At 41.0% G+C, this 15,865-nt stretch overlaps 1 protein-coding gene across 1 annotated transcript in view; it reads right to left on the bottom strand.

Annotated features, from left to right (window-relative positions):
* SUDS3 (SDS3 homolog, SIN3A corepressor complex component) overlaps nucleotides 1-15,865 on the bottom strand; it is a 301,525-nt gene that overhangs the window by 138,099 nt on the left and 147,561 nt on the right. Inside the window, exon 14 of the transcript XR_007471771.1 lies at nucleotides 10,023-10,088. The gene's annotated coding sequence lies outside the window, so the exon portion shown is untranslated. The remainder of the gene's footprint in view (nucleotides 1-10,022; nucleotides 10,089-15,865) is intronic.

Here is a 15,865-nt window from a genome sequence, read left to right as displayed (position 1 = left end):
TTTAGGTCTCTAATCCATTTTGAGTTTATTTTTGTTTATGGTGTTAGGGAGTGTTCTAATTTCATTCTTTTACATGTAGCTGTCCAGTTTTCCCAGCACCACTTATTGAAGAGGCTGTCTTTTCTCCATTGTATATTCTTGCCTCCTTTATCAAAGATAAGATGACCATATGTGTGTGGGTTTATCTCTGGGCTTTCTATCCTATTCCATTGATCTATATTTCTGTTTTTGTGCCAGTACCATACTGTTTTGATGACTGTAGCTTTGTAGTATAGTCTGACCACTGGTTTCAGTTTTCCACCATTGAGGACAATGTTGGCTGTGGGTTTGTCATATATGGCCTTTATTATGTTGAGGAAAGTTCCCTCTATGCCTACTTTCTGCAGGGTTTTTATCATAAATGGGTGTTGAATTGTGTCGAAAGCTTTCTCTGCATCGACTGAGATGATCATATGGTTTTTCTCCTTCAATTTGTTAGTATGGTGTATCACATTGATTGATTTGCGTATATTGAAGAATCCTTGCATTCCTGGGATAAACCCCACTTGATCATGATGTATGATCCTTTTAATGTGCCATTGGACTCTGTTTGCTAGTATTTTGTTGAGGATTTTTGCATCTATGTTCATCAGTGATATTGGCCTGTAGTTTTCTTTCTTTGCGACATCTTTGTCTGGTTTTGGTATCAGGGTGATGGTGGTCTCGGAGAATGAGTTTGGGAGTGTTCCTCCCTCTGCTATATTTTGGAAGAGTTTGAGAAGGATGGGTTTTAACTCTTCTCTAAATGTTTGACAGAATTCGCCTGTGAAGGCATCTGGTCCTGGGCGTTTGTTGGAAGTTTTTTAATCACAGTTTCAATTTCAGTGCTTGTGATTGGTCTGCTCATATTTTCTGTTTCTTCCTGGTTCAGTCTCGGAAGGTTGTGAATTTCTAAGAATTTGTCCATTTCTTCCAGGTCGTCCGTTTATTGGCATAGAGTTGCTTGTAGTAATCTCTCATGATCCTTTGTATTTCTGCAGTGTCAGTTGTTACTGCTCCTTTTTCATTTCTAATTCTATTGATTTGAGTCTTCTCCTTTTTTTTCTTGATGAGTCTGGCTAATGGTTTATCAATTTTGTTTATCTTTTCAAAGAACCAGGTTTTAGTTTTATTGATCTTTGTTATCATTTCCTTCATTTCTTTTTCATTTATTTCTCATCTGATTTTTATGATTTCTTTCCTTCTGCTAACTTTGGGGGTTTTTTGTTTTCGCTGTTCCTTCTGCCTGGAATGCTGTTCCTCCAGATCTTTGCATAATTGACCCCCTCCCCTCGTGGTCTTTGCTCAAATGTCACCTTCTCAGGGAGGACTACCCTGACCACCTTATCCAAACTCGCAAGCCCCTCCCTTGCCCTGAGGCTCCATCACCTTGTCGCATGTTGGGTTGTCCAGAAGCAAACACAGTGTGTAGAGGGGAAAGCAGCTTGAGAAAAGGGGGGAAGATCAACTGTTTTGGTTGACAAAGCCTCCTCCATGCGAGCAAAGAGCTCTTCAGGCAAGTATTGTCCCCCAAAATGTCCCGAGTCAGCCTGAAATGTACCCCCCCACCGCAGTCACTGGATGCAGGTTGCCCTGGAAAAGGTGTGAGCTTGGCAAGGTGTCTCTGCAGCTCAGGCTGACCCTGAAGGAGCTGACAGGTGCGGGCTGTCTGCTGACCACCCCCCCACAGCCAACCAGCAAGTCCTTCTTTGTCAGGGCATGTGGGTGGAGCATCCCCATGTCTACAGCATCCCTGATCCTGCTTGAAATCTCTTCCCAGCACTTACCACCACCCAACACTGTATATAACTATTTACTTATTATCTTTCCGCACAACTCGACTCTTGTCTTCAAGAATATAAGAAATGGCTGTCTTGTTCTCCTTGCCTAGAACACTGCTTGGCATAGAGCAGATACCTAATAAAAATGTGCCCAATTAATGAATGAATGAGTACCTCCCACTGCTCCCAACTTAACAGGGAAGACTGGACAGTGAATGGTTACATTTCAGCATGGTAAGCACGGTCAAAGGGGATATCCCAAGGGCAACAGGTGGCCCCTAACCCAGCCTGGGATGGGGAGTGTCCAGGGAAGGCTGTCTGACTCCAAGTCCACTGCTATTCCTACTTCACCAGGACAGGACAGGGGATGCAAAAGCAGCTGTCAAAGCACTCAGGGCTCCTCCAGAATCTTGATGTGTCAGGTACGGTTGCTTAACCATTTCATGCTTTTATATACTGCCTCTCCGACCACGTTACAACTTCTCTGAGCCCAGGGAGCATGTCTTACATTTCTTTTTTTTATCCCCCTCAGTGGGAGTGTGGTGTTTTGTGCACCACTGACACTCTGCATAATTACTGAATATATGAATCAGGCCTGTAAGGATGAAGCAGCGTGGCTATGGGTGACTAGGTTTTCTGACCTCCAGTTGGGACACAAGGTCTATAAAAATAAAAACAGCTCTTGCTTAGTGAGTGCCAGCTCCAGCCAGATACTGTGCCAAGCCCTTTGCATATATCACACTATCAGTTCTCATGGCAGCCTTGCAAGGTGGAGGTCTGAATATTGTCTCCATTATACAGATGAGGAAACTGAGGCCCAGAGAGGGGAAAACATTTTCCCAAAGTCACATAGTCAATAAGTGGTCAAGCTGCCAGACAAGCCTGCTCCGATGCTCTTAACCATTACACTGACCTTTTAAGGTTAACAAGACAGTTTTAAATCAGGATAGAATCATAAAACCTGGGTTGTGAGATCAACCATCTCCATCAGCCTGAAGTCACTAGGGTCTCTGGGTATTCAGGTCGGGGAGCATATGACAAATGGCCACTCAGCCCCATTCATTCTCATCTCTGTAGTGATTCCTGATGTCTTCTCTCAGTCACTGATTGTGTCTCCACCAGAAGAAAGAACCAGAAGCTGTCTCCCAAAGAGATTTATGTGACAGCATGAAGGTTGGGTGATTGCACCCAGATCATTACAAATATGGAAACCTGGCTTTCTCAGCACACAGCATGGTATCATCTCCAGGGATTAGACTCACATTAGCCACACTTTGAGACTGATGTGTAAACCAGATGACAACTTGTTCATGTGCAAAGAGAAATTACTACAGTAGGGATTGGTTCAGAAAGTCTATACAACCAGTACTTTCTCTCCTGGTAAGAAGACCAGCCTGGGGGAATAAATAATAATCTGGTTTCTTGATGAATAAAATCAGGACAAGGAGAGACAATGTTTAGTGGCAGTAGACTGAAATGGCTAGGAGCAAGCATTTCATGGAAAAGATAGTTCAGATGGGATCATAACTAGTACGAGTCAACTGGCAGCAATATTTGCATCCATCTTGTGGCAGAGATTTTTGGTTGTTGCCAAAAGGCCATTGTCAATTCTCTTTCCCATGGTTGCTTCACACTGTAGAGATTAGAGAAACATACACTCACTTTCCTTAGAACTATGGGTGGTCATAGCTGGCCAATGAAACACAATGGCAAGTCATCTTAGGGGGTTCTGGGAAGATATTTGCCTTCCTGGTGAAAGGTACAGAGGCAAGAGAAGAGCTCACTGGTACTACCTCTTTCCCCTTCTTTTTGCTTAAGCATGGATGTGATACCTGGAGCTGCAGTAGCCATCTTGCAAATATGAGGAAGATGAAAAGCCAATGTGCTAAGGTTTATGGAATGGAAACCTTAGACGCATGGCTCATTGATAATATTGCTGATCTGCTGCACCAAACCTGAAACTTCCTACATCCAGACTTCCCATTAGAGAAGATCATTAAATGTCTTTGTTGCTTAATCCATTGTTGTTTCAGTTACCCGTTGCATGATTACAAATCACTCCAAAATTAAGTGGCTTTAAACAACAACCATCATTATCTCTCATGATTCTGTGAGTTGACTGGGCTCAGCAGGGCAGTTATTCTCTCCACGTGGTGTTGACTGGGGTTGCGATCATCTGGAAACTCGACTGGGCTGAACGTCCAAAGGAGCTCGCTCACGTGCCTGGCAGCTGGCTGACAGCTCAGCCTTTCCCTGTATGGCTTGGGTTTCTCACAGCATGGCAGCTGGGGCCCAAAAGGGAGTCTTCCAAGTGTGCAAAAGTAGAAGTTGCACATCTTTTGCAGCCCAGCCTTGGAAATTACAGAGCATCACTTCCACTTCATTTTATTTTTCAAAGTAAGTCACAGGGTGAGCCCAGATTCAAGAGGAAGGGAAGGAGACACTGCCTCTTAATGAGAGGAGTGGCAAGGAAGTCCAGCCACCTTTAATTGACCACAGTTATCAACCTGCTTTTATGCGACTTGTGGCTGAAAGCATTTCTCTAAATGCAGCCTTGCAAAGATCAAGACTCCCTCTCCACCGGGACAACCTGCAGTGGCTACACTGCCAAGGTGGGCATTTGTAACTCTGTCCTTTAGGTCCCCATGGCAGATCATGATGGATACAACCTTGCTTTAAATATGTTAACACATTCAGTCACATGACAGACAAGTCTTGCAGGCCTAGGAGCCATTCTGTCTCTTTAAGGTGACCCTGCATTGCTCTGCTTTGATCTATAATATATTGACTTAATGGTTTAACTCTCAGGAGGCAATCTTTACTCCCTGTGTTTTCCAAGTGCTTGAGAAAACATCACTGTAGCCCCCTAAACCTGGCAACAATCTCCATCAAGATGATTACCCTTCTTGCCCTGTCTGTACTGTGGCGTCGCTGAAAGAATCAGACGGGATGACGACTGGAAAAGTACCTTGGAACGGTTAAGAGGGATTATTACTATCATATTCAAATAAGCATGTTGTGTTAGTTACGGCTTTTTTGGTAAAAGTGACATAAAACCCAATTCGATCCAGTTTATGCAAAAGGGAGAAAGGTTGGCCGGAAGTCTGAGGGAGTCTTTCCAGTTTCAGGCATGGTGGGATCCAGCAACTCAAACATCGTCAGCAGGACCTATTTTCTCTCCACCTCTTGGTCCTGATCTCCTCCAGGTTGCTTTATTTCTCAACAGGACAAGCTGCCAACAACTTCAGGTGCATATCCTCCTAACTCTTTAAACAAAAGTCCTCCTCCTGACCATTATGGGTCCAAGTTGAGCAACATGCCCATCTCTTAACCAATCCTTATGGCTAAAGGCATGTAACGGGAAGGGGAGACACATGTTATAAAGTATGGATGCTTTGACAGGTACACCGTGAGTGAGCAGAGAACACAGATATGCAGAGAGAAGCAGGGAGTGGAGTGGTCATGGCAAGAAGTGGAAGAGAAAGACCGTGTGGCTCCATGAGGAAAGGGGGGGGCGGGACTGCCCTCCGTGGCTTTTTGTTTCTATCCTTGAGGAGCGAGTCAATCTTGGTAGAAGACATTTAAAGAGACTCGATACTGATCCCAAATTTACATAGCAAACTGGGGGGAAGTAAAAGGGATTGAGTTGGAAATTTATCTTGAAAAATGAAACTAAAACTTATCAACCTAACAAAATTTAGGCTACCATTTCAACAACACATGAATTCTTGTGAAGAACGGAAAGTGAATTAAGTAGTAAGGGTGTTTTTGGGGTAATTTTTCTGACAAAATCCTTCACTTCAGCTTTGGTTTTCATAGCATGATAGCAAAAAGGTCATTTAAAAAAATATTCAAGGGCTTCACCAATTTTTCCTAAGGCCTTCTTGAATCTTTTGATATTTAAATCTTTCTCTTTTGAAGTGCTCACCGTGTCATTTTCTTTGTCATTTTTTTTTTCCTTCAACTGTTAACTCTTTGTGGGGAGGGATGTTCGAAACACTGAATAACCGATATGACAGTGTGGAATGCTCAACAGTCACCACAACAGCCAGCGTGGCTGAATCTGTGGGTTCTGGCTGGGTATCGGTACTGATTGTTCTAAGACCACCAGACTCCCAGGGGTTGTCTGCAATTTTTCTGTTAAGCATGTTTCATCAACTTCATGGAATCCTGCGCTTTGGGCAAGATTTCCAATCAAACATTTGCAGTTGGATTACACTGCATATGCACCAGGGTCAGACAGTCAGTGAGAGGCTGATTCTCTCCGATAGGAGGACTCATTTGCTATAAGAAACAGCAATCCCTACCAGGGCATGTGATGGGCACTCAAAATTCAGGGGGTCCTTCAGAGAGACTAAGCCACAAGGAAGCTGATGTGGTAGAAAAGGATTCATGCTAGTATTAATCACTAAAATTTTTAACAATTGATGTTGTATAATTACTGAAAGAGCTGGAGGACAACTTTTACATCTCTACACAACTCCATCATCTCCAGGACTCAGATGATAAATACTCAGTAACAAAGACCTTCTGAGTTTTGTTTGTGAACTAGCTTGCATGGATTGCCCTTTCTTGCAGGCAGTAAGCCTTGCCAAAGACAGTCAGGATTTATGCATAGGGTCACCAGATGATTTCAACAGAAATATCAGAACGACTTGGAAAAAATACGATGACCATGAATGGGTCTGATAGTTTCTGAATTTGTTTCCTAAGTGAAATGCTCAAATATCAGCCTACATGGTTCAAACTGGAAATCCTATTTATAAAATTCAGGACAGATCCTTTACACAACTGTAGTCTTTAGCCCACCGATTCAGAGAGGTGTGAGGCTTCCCTTGCTAATCATGGGACAGAAAACAGAGTAAACACAGAAGAGGGAAAGGAGCAGCTGAACTGATGAATTCTCCATCTCGTCTCTTTGCTGAGGCTTTGGAGTTCTGATCCTCGGACTTAGGGGGGCAGGGCTGGGGTGGTTACAGGTCCCTGGGTATCTTCCTGGCCTCAATTTTGAGGAACAACAGCAATTATTTCATGTTCTGTAATGCTAATTAACTCGAATCAGTCAAAGGCTTGCCCAGATCAGAAACAGTTCTGAAAATAGACTTGTGAATTCTGAACTTTCCTTAATTAACGTGTTAACATACATCCTTCCCATGCCTCAAGTCAAAGCTTTCTCAATCTTGGGAATAGAAAAGCAAGAGCATCTGAAGCTAGCCATCATTGGCTCTCAAAAGAGTCTAGCGGTACAAAGCTGCAGTTCTACAGCCTGACAGGTGTGGATGTAAATCTTGGCTCTGGTACTTGCTAACTGCGTGACCCTGGGTAAGTCATTTAACTTGTGTATGCCCCAGTTTTCCAATCTGTAAAATGAGGAAAATAATAGTATCTACCTCATGGGGTTGTTGTGTTAAGTATAAATGTTTTCAAGACCTAACACATAATGAACGTCTAAAAATTATTATGAATCTGACCCAGTGGGTAGACAATCTAGATTTTTTTCCCCTACTGGGCCATTACTCTTCCTTGTAGTAATAGCCCCTTGGGTTTCCTTGGAGTAACCACCCCTTCGCTGCTCAGGGTGGTTCAAGAGGGGCTAAATAAATTCACCCCAACTCCAGGGCTGAAACTATGTATTAGTTTGCCAGGGCTTCACAGACTGGGTGACTTAAACAACCAACATTTCTCACAGTTCTGGAGGCTAAAGGTCTGAGATCAAGGCTTTTGCAGGGTTAATATCTTCTGAGGCCTCTCTCCTTGGCTTGCAGACGGTCATCTTCTCCCTGTGTCTTCACATGGTCTTCCCTCTGTATGTATCTGTGTCCTAATTTCCTCTTCTTGTGAGGACACCAGTCATATTGGATTAGGGCCCAACCATATGACCTCATTTTACCTTAATTACCTCTTTAAAGACCCTATCTCCAAAATATAGTCACATTATGAGATACTGGGAGGTTAGGACTTCAACATATGAATCTGAGGGAGAGAAAACTCAGCCCATAAAAACTTGTGACCCAGATCTGGCCAAAATATTTCCCTTCCCCTGGTCAGAGTGATTGATTCCATCCAAGACATTTTTTATACACTTAAGTACAAAGAATTTCTTCATTTGCAAGATTGTGTGTTGCAAAAAAAAAAGTGTGGAATGGAACTGCTGGGGTCACCATATGGAAAAGACCAATACAGAAGAAAACATAACAGAGAGATGGAAAGAGAGAGACAGTCCTGATGTCATCATTTGAGCCCCTGGAGCCAGCTGAGCCTGAAGCTCGAATGACAGTTCATTCATATAATTCACTAAACATCCCCTTTTGTGACTTTAGCCGCTTCAAACTGGGTTTCTGTCACTTCCAACCAAAGAAGTCTTGCCTAGCATAGCCCCTACTTAGTTATTAAGCAGCTTGTAGATCCCAAAGAAACAGAAAGAAAAGGAGAGGATGGAGAGAGAGGACTGCAAAGTGGAAGGAATATTTACTGAAAAAAATAGGTAGGAATCATGAACATATATTACAGGGGATGGGGTAGGTTTAAGAACAGATGTGTATTCCTTTCAGCCTAATGTAATAAATTTGACTGCACAGTAAACCACAGTCTTCTGAGAGGCAGTAATAGTATCTTGTTCAGATGCAATGTATCCCAAGTGCCTAGGTGCTCAAAAACATTTGTGGATTTGAATGAGCTTACTAAGAAATCTTTTGCATTTTATGATTTAACATAGACACCCTTTAAATAATGAATTTGCCACAGCATTATATTTTCAAACTCCCAGTGTACTCATTGTTGGAGAATTACACTGATAATCACACAGTTGTTGAGTATTAATTTTAATGAGGCCTAATAACTCAAAGAGGAAATTTCAAGTGCATCCTCTCACCATTAGCTGACCTGTAACTGGCTCCTTCTTTACCCATAAATCGCATTACAATTCTCTGCTGCAATCTGGAACTGCTTTGCTTGGGACCCATTACAGCCCCTCGTGAAAGAGGTTTGGGTGGGAGAAGGCAAGAAGGTGTGTTTACAACACTGGACAGCAGCATGGAGTGAGAAGAGCCTGGCCTCCTCTACTTGGCTTATGGCACTGGAGAAGAACCCTGAACTTGGGAGATGCTAAGTTTCTATCAAGCTGCTGGTTCCCTGCCCATCCTCCCCTCTAGAGAGAGATTATTCCTTACCCTGGAAGGTAAGTAAATGTCTCTGGAATATGGGGCTTGCTGTAGGTTTACTGCCCTACAAAGGTAGGCAAATATCCTCCAGGAAGAGAAGAGAAATTTCTTATCTTGGAATGCCTCCTGGGAGACAGAGTTTCTCTATCTTCAGCTTGCTATTCAATCAGCCTTGAACAAAACTTATCAGTGTCCGTTCCCGGGAAGGCCCAGACCGTACAAGAACCCAGTGAATCCAGGGAGAACTCTCTCCCAACAGACATGTGCGGAGATGACGATGACACAGGATGGAAGGAACCTGGATCCCTGAATCACCAAATGGAGGAGAGCCTTTGCCAACTCACATGAGGCTTTATCTGAGCAAAATATAAACTTCTGAGATGTTCGACCACTGAGATTTCAGGTCTCATCTACTGTGGCAGCTAGCATTAATAATCCTAACAAAGATGACTTTAACATACATTGAGCAAACTATACGTGTATGGGAAATAAGAGAGCTAGAAAATATACAGTAAACTCCAAATGACAAGGATGGGGTGGGATTTGGGAGAGGGTAGAAGATTATGAAGCAGTTGTCACCTTACTAGTGACAGTGTGAAAGGAAACAGAATTTGAGAGACAAGCCACAGCCGTCCAGGACCACATCCCCCCAGACAGCATATCCAAGTGTAATCAGCCCACCTCAGTCATGAGCATCCACACTGGAGCAAAAGCCGAGGATGACTTTCACACCAGTTTAGACATTTTCAGATCATCCTAAGCTCAATTACGGCTAAACCAATAAGAAGCCCCAAACATCATTATTGGAAAATCACCAACCAGGCCCGCTAATTGTATTTGTGGCCTCTTCACCATATTAGTAAAGCAATAAGTGCAGCATGATCTTCCCAGGGGATAACTGTTCACAAGGCCAATTTCCTTAGGAGGAGACTTTCATATTGCACCAGCTTGGAACTAATGCGTCTCGGGAAATCAACTGTCAGATCAATAACATTTGCAACCAGAAAATGTTTGGAGCAAACAGTGGGGTACAGCCTGCAGTTGAGACCGATGTGATCCTTACCTGACACTTTCAAGCTGTCGTGACTCAGAGCCTTTGGGGTCAATTTGGAGATACTGTTCACATTCCCTGGCAAGACACAAAGAAGCCCCATCATAAGACTTTGCAACTCTTTCCTGGGAAGCTCACCATATTATCACTAAACTGAAAAAAGAAAACAACATTACTAAGCTCCTTCTGTGCTCCAAGCTTGATGCCTTGAGCAGTGTACATAGAAGTAAGTGGTCTTTATGGAAGTCTGGAAGGAGTTCAAATTCCAGATCTGAAGCTTCCTAAGGCAGTTTTCTTTACTTCTTCGAGTCTCAATTTTCAAGTCTGCACAATAGAAATAATAATACCTATTTTCCAAAAGTGTTTTGATCATTGAAGAGAAGGTGTGTAAAGTGACCAGCGTAGTGTGTGGCACATAGTTAGTGCTCATTTAATAGTTACTGCTGGGCTTCCCTTGTGGCGCAGTGGTTGCGAGTCCACCTGCCGATGCAGGGGACATGGGTTCATGCCCCGGTCCGGGAGGATCCCACATGCCACGGGTCGGCTGGGCCCGTGGCCATGGCTGCTGGGCCTGCGCGTCTGGAGCCTGTGCTCCGCAACGGGAGAGGCCAGAGCTGTGAGAGGCCCGCATACCGCAAAAAAAAAAAAAAAAAAAAAAAAAAAAGACGTACCACAAAGTATGGTAAGTAGCTAAAGCTCTCGTTAGGCAAAAACTTACAGCTTTTTTCTTTTTTTTCTTTTTTAATTTTTTGGCCATGCCTCACAGCATGTGGGATCTTAGTTCCCCAACCAGGGATCGAACCTGTGCCCCCTGCAGTGTAAGCACGGAGTCTTAACCACTGGACCCCCAGGGAAGTCCCACAGCTTTAAGTGGATATATTAGAAAACAAGATAGGATGGAATCAATGATATAAATATCCATCTCAAGAAGTTAGAAAAAGAACAACAAATCAAACTCAAAGTAGAAGGAAGAAAATAACAAAGATAAAAGCAAAAAATCAATGAAACAGAAAACAAACTTACAATAGAGAAAATCAACAAAGCCCAAAATTGGTTCTTCAAAAAGGCTAATAAAATTGATAAATGCCAATCAAGATCCTATGGGCATTGAAAAGATAACAATATGATTATAAACAACTTTATACCATTAGAACTTGACAATGTAGACGAAGTATGCAAATGAGAAAAACACACCTTACCAAAACTGACATAAGAAGAAATAAAACATCTGAATACTTCTATATCTATTAAAGAAATTGAATCTGTAATTAACATTCCCACAAAGAAATATCTAGATCCAGATATCGAATCCTTCCAAGCATTTAAACAAGACATAATACTGACCTTACACAACAACTACTAGGAAATATAAAAAAATGAAACATTTCTCAATTCATTTTTTAAGGTCAACATAACCTTGATACGAACACCTGGATACCAAAACCTGACAAGGAAACTATAAGAAAAAAAAGTACAGTCCAAACTCTCTCTCAGACCCAGATGCAAAACTCCCAAACAAAATATTATCAAATCAAATGCAGTTATACATAAAAAGGATGCTAGATCATGACCAAGTTTGGTTTATCTCAGGACTACAAAGTTGATTTCACATTTGAAAAGAAATCACTATAATTGTCCACATTTATGGAACAAATGTCAAAAGGGAATACAGAATCATCTCAACAGATAAAGAAAAGCATGTGGAAAAGTCAAATACCCATTTATGGTTTAATCTTAGCACACTAAGATACTTTTGATAAAGGGTAGCTACAAAAAACTAGCACCAACATCACATGTAATGGTGAAATATCGAAGATTTTCTCTATGAGGTTGGGAATGAATTAGGGATACCCATTACACCACTTCTGACCCACCATATCAGAAGTTCTGCAGACCAGCTGTTCAGCCCATGCTCTCTGGCAACTTCCTTTGCCACCCAGAGGTAGGCCACTCCTATAGGTCAGGTGTGGCCCACATCTTCCTGTTTCTCCATCATTGGTGGACTGCGTATTTCTATGGGGCCCACACCTTCTCCAAATAGCTCTGAATTTCAGCCTAGGCAGTGGGGATGGGGGCCCTCTTAAGTTTCCAAGCATCTTTATTTATTCACTATCTCTTGGCCCCAGGGGTAGTAACAACTTTCTGTAGTTGCTCCTGTGTACCCCTTAGTCATCTTCTACCCTTTTAAATAATGATCCGTCTTTTTACTAGTCAACACATTTTTATATTAAATTTTCCCTATTCAAATTACTGGTCCAGCTTCCATCTCTTCATTGGACCCTGACTGATACAAGACCTAAATAAATGCAAGAATAAATAATATTCATGGATTGGAAGACTCAACATTCTAAAGAAGTCATTCTAAGTTGAGCTATAGATTTTAACAAAACCTCAGTCAAAATCCCAACAGGTTTCTTTTTGTTTGCATTGATAAGTTAATTCCACAATGTATATGGAAATAAAAAGGGCCAAGAGTATCCAAGATAATCTTGATGATGAACTAAGTTGGAAGATTTATACTTTCAGATATTAAAAACTATAATGAAGCTACAGTAATTAAGACAGTGGGGTAATGGTGCAAGGTAGATGAATAGATCAGTAGAAGAGAATACAGTCCAGAAACAGACTTATAATATATGGTTACTTGATTTATGACAAAGAGACCATTGCAGTGTGGTAGGGAAAGATACTATTTTTCAAAACTGGGGCTCAGTCAGTGGAAATCCACATGGAAAAAAGAAAGTATCTTGCTTCACCCTATATATAAAATCAATTCCAGGGGGATGGTAGACCTTAAATGTAAGGATACAAAAATAAAGCTTCTGAAAGATAAACCTAGAATAAGCAAAGATTTTTTTCAACAGGACCTACAAAACACTAATTTAAATGACTGATAAATTAGACTTCATTAAAATTAAGAACTTCTGTTCATTAAACTCAACAATAAGATACTGAGGAACTGCCAAACTGTTTTCCACAATATTTGCACCATTTTATATCCCTGCCAGCAATGTATGTGTTCCAATTTCTCTGCATTCTCTCCAACACTTGTTATTTTTCTTTCTTTTTTTAAATTATGGCCATCCTAATGGATATGAAGTGGTATCTCTCATGGTTTTGATTTGCATTTCTCTAATGACTCATAAAAAGGAATAAAGTACTAACATATACTACAACTTAGACAAACCTTGAAAACAGTGAGCTAAGTGAAAGAAGCCAGGCACAAAAGTCCACATATTATACGACTCTCCTTATAAGAAATGTCCCAAATCGGCAAATCTATAGAGACCAAAAGTCAACTGGTGGTTACCAGAGGATAGGGAGAGACGGGAACTGGGACTGGCTGCTAATAGGTATAGGATTTCTTTTTGGAGTGATAGAAATGTTCTCGAATGAATAATGGTGATGTTGCACAACTCTGTAAATATACTAAAAACCACTGAATTGTATACTTTAAAGGGTGAACTTTATAATATGTGAATTATATCTCAATAAAGCTGCTATTTTTAAAAGTACCTAGATATGAGCTCACTGCTCAGTTGACTTTGTCTGCTTCCTCTCACCTGATATTCACTGTCTGTCGAACCCTTAAATATATTTTGGTTATTTTGCTCCTTAGTAAATTACATGTGCTTATTCTTCTATAATAAATCAGTTTGCAAATGACCAAAGATACTTTTTTATAAAAACATAGGTCTTGCTTTTAAGAGAATTCTTTGAAGTGTCCGTGGATGTAAAATGATGTCTTAAATAATTGAAAATAGTTTTTAAATAATATTGACCAAACAAGGGGTGTGATGAAAACATTTAGTGGTGGTTAATCTGACAAAAACAGGTTTTAAATCATAAAGTGGCACTTAATTGACCTGCAATAACTGGCTTGTTAAATCCAAATTAAATCATTATCTGAAGCTCTTTTTTAAAAAAGTAGAACTCCTAAAGATTTGCAGGAAAAAAATTAGTTAAGTCCAAGAAATAGCAATGAGAGTTGGATACTGAACCAATTGTTGAAGAAGCCTAGAAACTTTTGCATTACTCACTTGCCCAATGTTGTTTAATAAGAACTTACTGGGCACTTGCTATGCACTAGGCATTGTGCTGGATGCTGAAAGCACAGTGTGAAGCAAGGAGACAGGTGTCTACCCTCCTGGACCACACAGTCTAGCCACTGGCACTGCCCAGTAGAAACAATATCAGCCACATCTGTAATTTTAATTTTCCACTGGCCACATTAAAGAATTAAGAAGAAATAGTTGGAATCATTTTAATAATTTATTTAGTTTACCCCACTATATCCCAAATATAATTTGCCGCACTATATCTCAAATATAATTTCAACATGTTACAATATAAAGAATTACAAATGATATATTTCACATTCTTTTCTTCATGCTAAGTCTTTGAAACCCAGTGTGTAATTCACACTTAAGGCACAATCTCAAGTCAGACTGGCCTCATTTCACATGCTCAGCAACACACAGGATGTGACTAGTGGCTACCATGTTGGACAGTGCAGTTCTAGCTGTATTACTATCTCATTTTTGTTTTTTTTCTCTTTCATTCTATTTTCCCTAATGTTCTCAGTATGTCGTTCGGACCCTGGCTTTGAGGTTAGAATTAATATGGAAAATAGGGCCTGCGTATGGAAAAGTACCTATTACCATAAAAACTTTATAATAAAAATCGCAGTATTGTCACATGATGTACTCATTTAATTATACCTATATTTGGCATCTTGTTGGCTGCTGCATTGTTGGTGCCAGGCACACAATAGGTGTCAAAAAATGCTTATTGAATGAGTACAAGTCCTGTGAGTTTCCAAGTGGGAGGAATCCCTATAGCTGGAAGGGGCTGAGAAGACTTCTTAAAGGATTTATTCATTCATTCAACAAATATTTTTTGACCAACCACTATGATGGGTTTGAACTGGGTCTAGATGCACCAACAGGACTAGAACAATGTAAGTAATCCTGACTAGTTGGCTCACCATGTTGACCCAACCATTGCTTCAGAGACTTCAGTCCTTTTTCAAGGACCTTAACAATTTTCACCAAAAACCATGGGCGCTATTGTGTATCTCCTTAAATTGACTCACATCTTTTGACTTAGGAAAATTCTAACATATAAATTCAAGCATATAACATAAATGTAAAACGACTATCCCTCGCCATTATTAACAACAACTACAAAAAAATAAAAACAACATATCCAGTGCTATTAAATTCTCTAAAGGTACTGTTGCCCATTGGAGACTCTCAGGCAACGGCCTGGTTTCCCTCCTTGTTCAAAAGTAGATTAGCCAACACTAGAGAGGTGTTAGAAACATATTAGTACCTAACGAATACCGTCTCCCTGCCATAATCAGTAGGTAAGGCATTTGAAAAAAGAATAGCTATGTGATTCAACTGTATGCAACGTTCAGTGCTGCCTAAAGTCATCCTGTGCGTAACCAGTGGTACACATACCACATTCTGTTCCAAGAACATGAACGGCTTCCAGAAGGAGACCAGGCAGGCGGCCTGTTTTAAGATTCAGTGAACATGCCACACTTGCCTATAAACCAGACCCTCTAAGACGTCATTACCTTTGAGGAACATCCTGTTTCCAAAGCAAGCACACTCTCCTCTCTTCCTCTGCAGTTGGAGGATACACCAATGTTCACAGTGCAGAATAGCCATAAACTATATTCCTAGTGTGAAGTCTGGCTACAGCTTGTTTTTAAGGGAAGCGATACGTTGTTCTGGTTTAAAGTCCAGGCTTTGGAGTCAGACAAACCCAGATTGGCATCAGTCTCTGCATCTCTATGATGGCAGTCAAGTGACTTAACTTCGTTAAGTCTGTGCGCCTCGTATGTA

This window comes from Orcinus orca, chromosome 15, assembly GCF_937001465.1.
Source record: "Orcinus orca chromosome 15, mOrcOrc1.1, whole genome shotgun sequence".
In the NCBI taxonomy this organism is placed as follows: domain Eukaryota; kingdom Metazoa; phylum Chordata; class Mammalia; order Artiodactyla; family Delphinidae; genus Orcinus; species Orcinus orca.
Note: the sequence above shows the minus strand (reverse complement) of the source record. Positions and strands in the feature narration are given on the sequence as shown.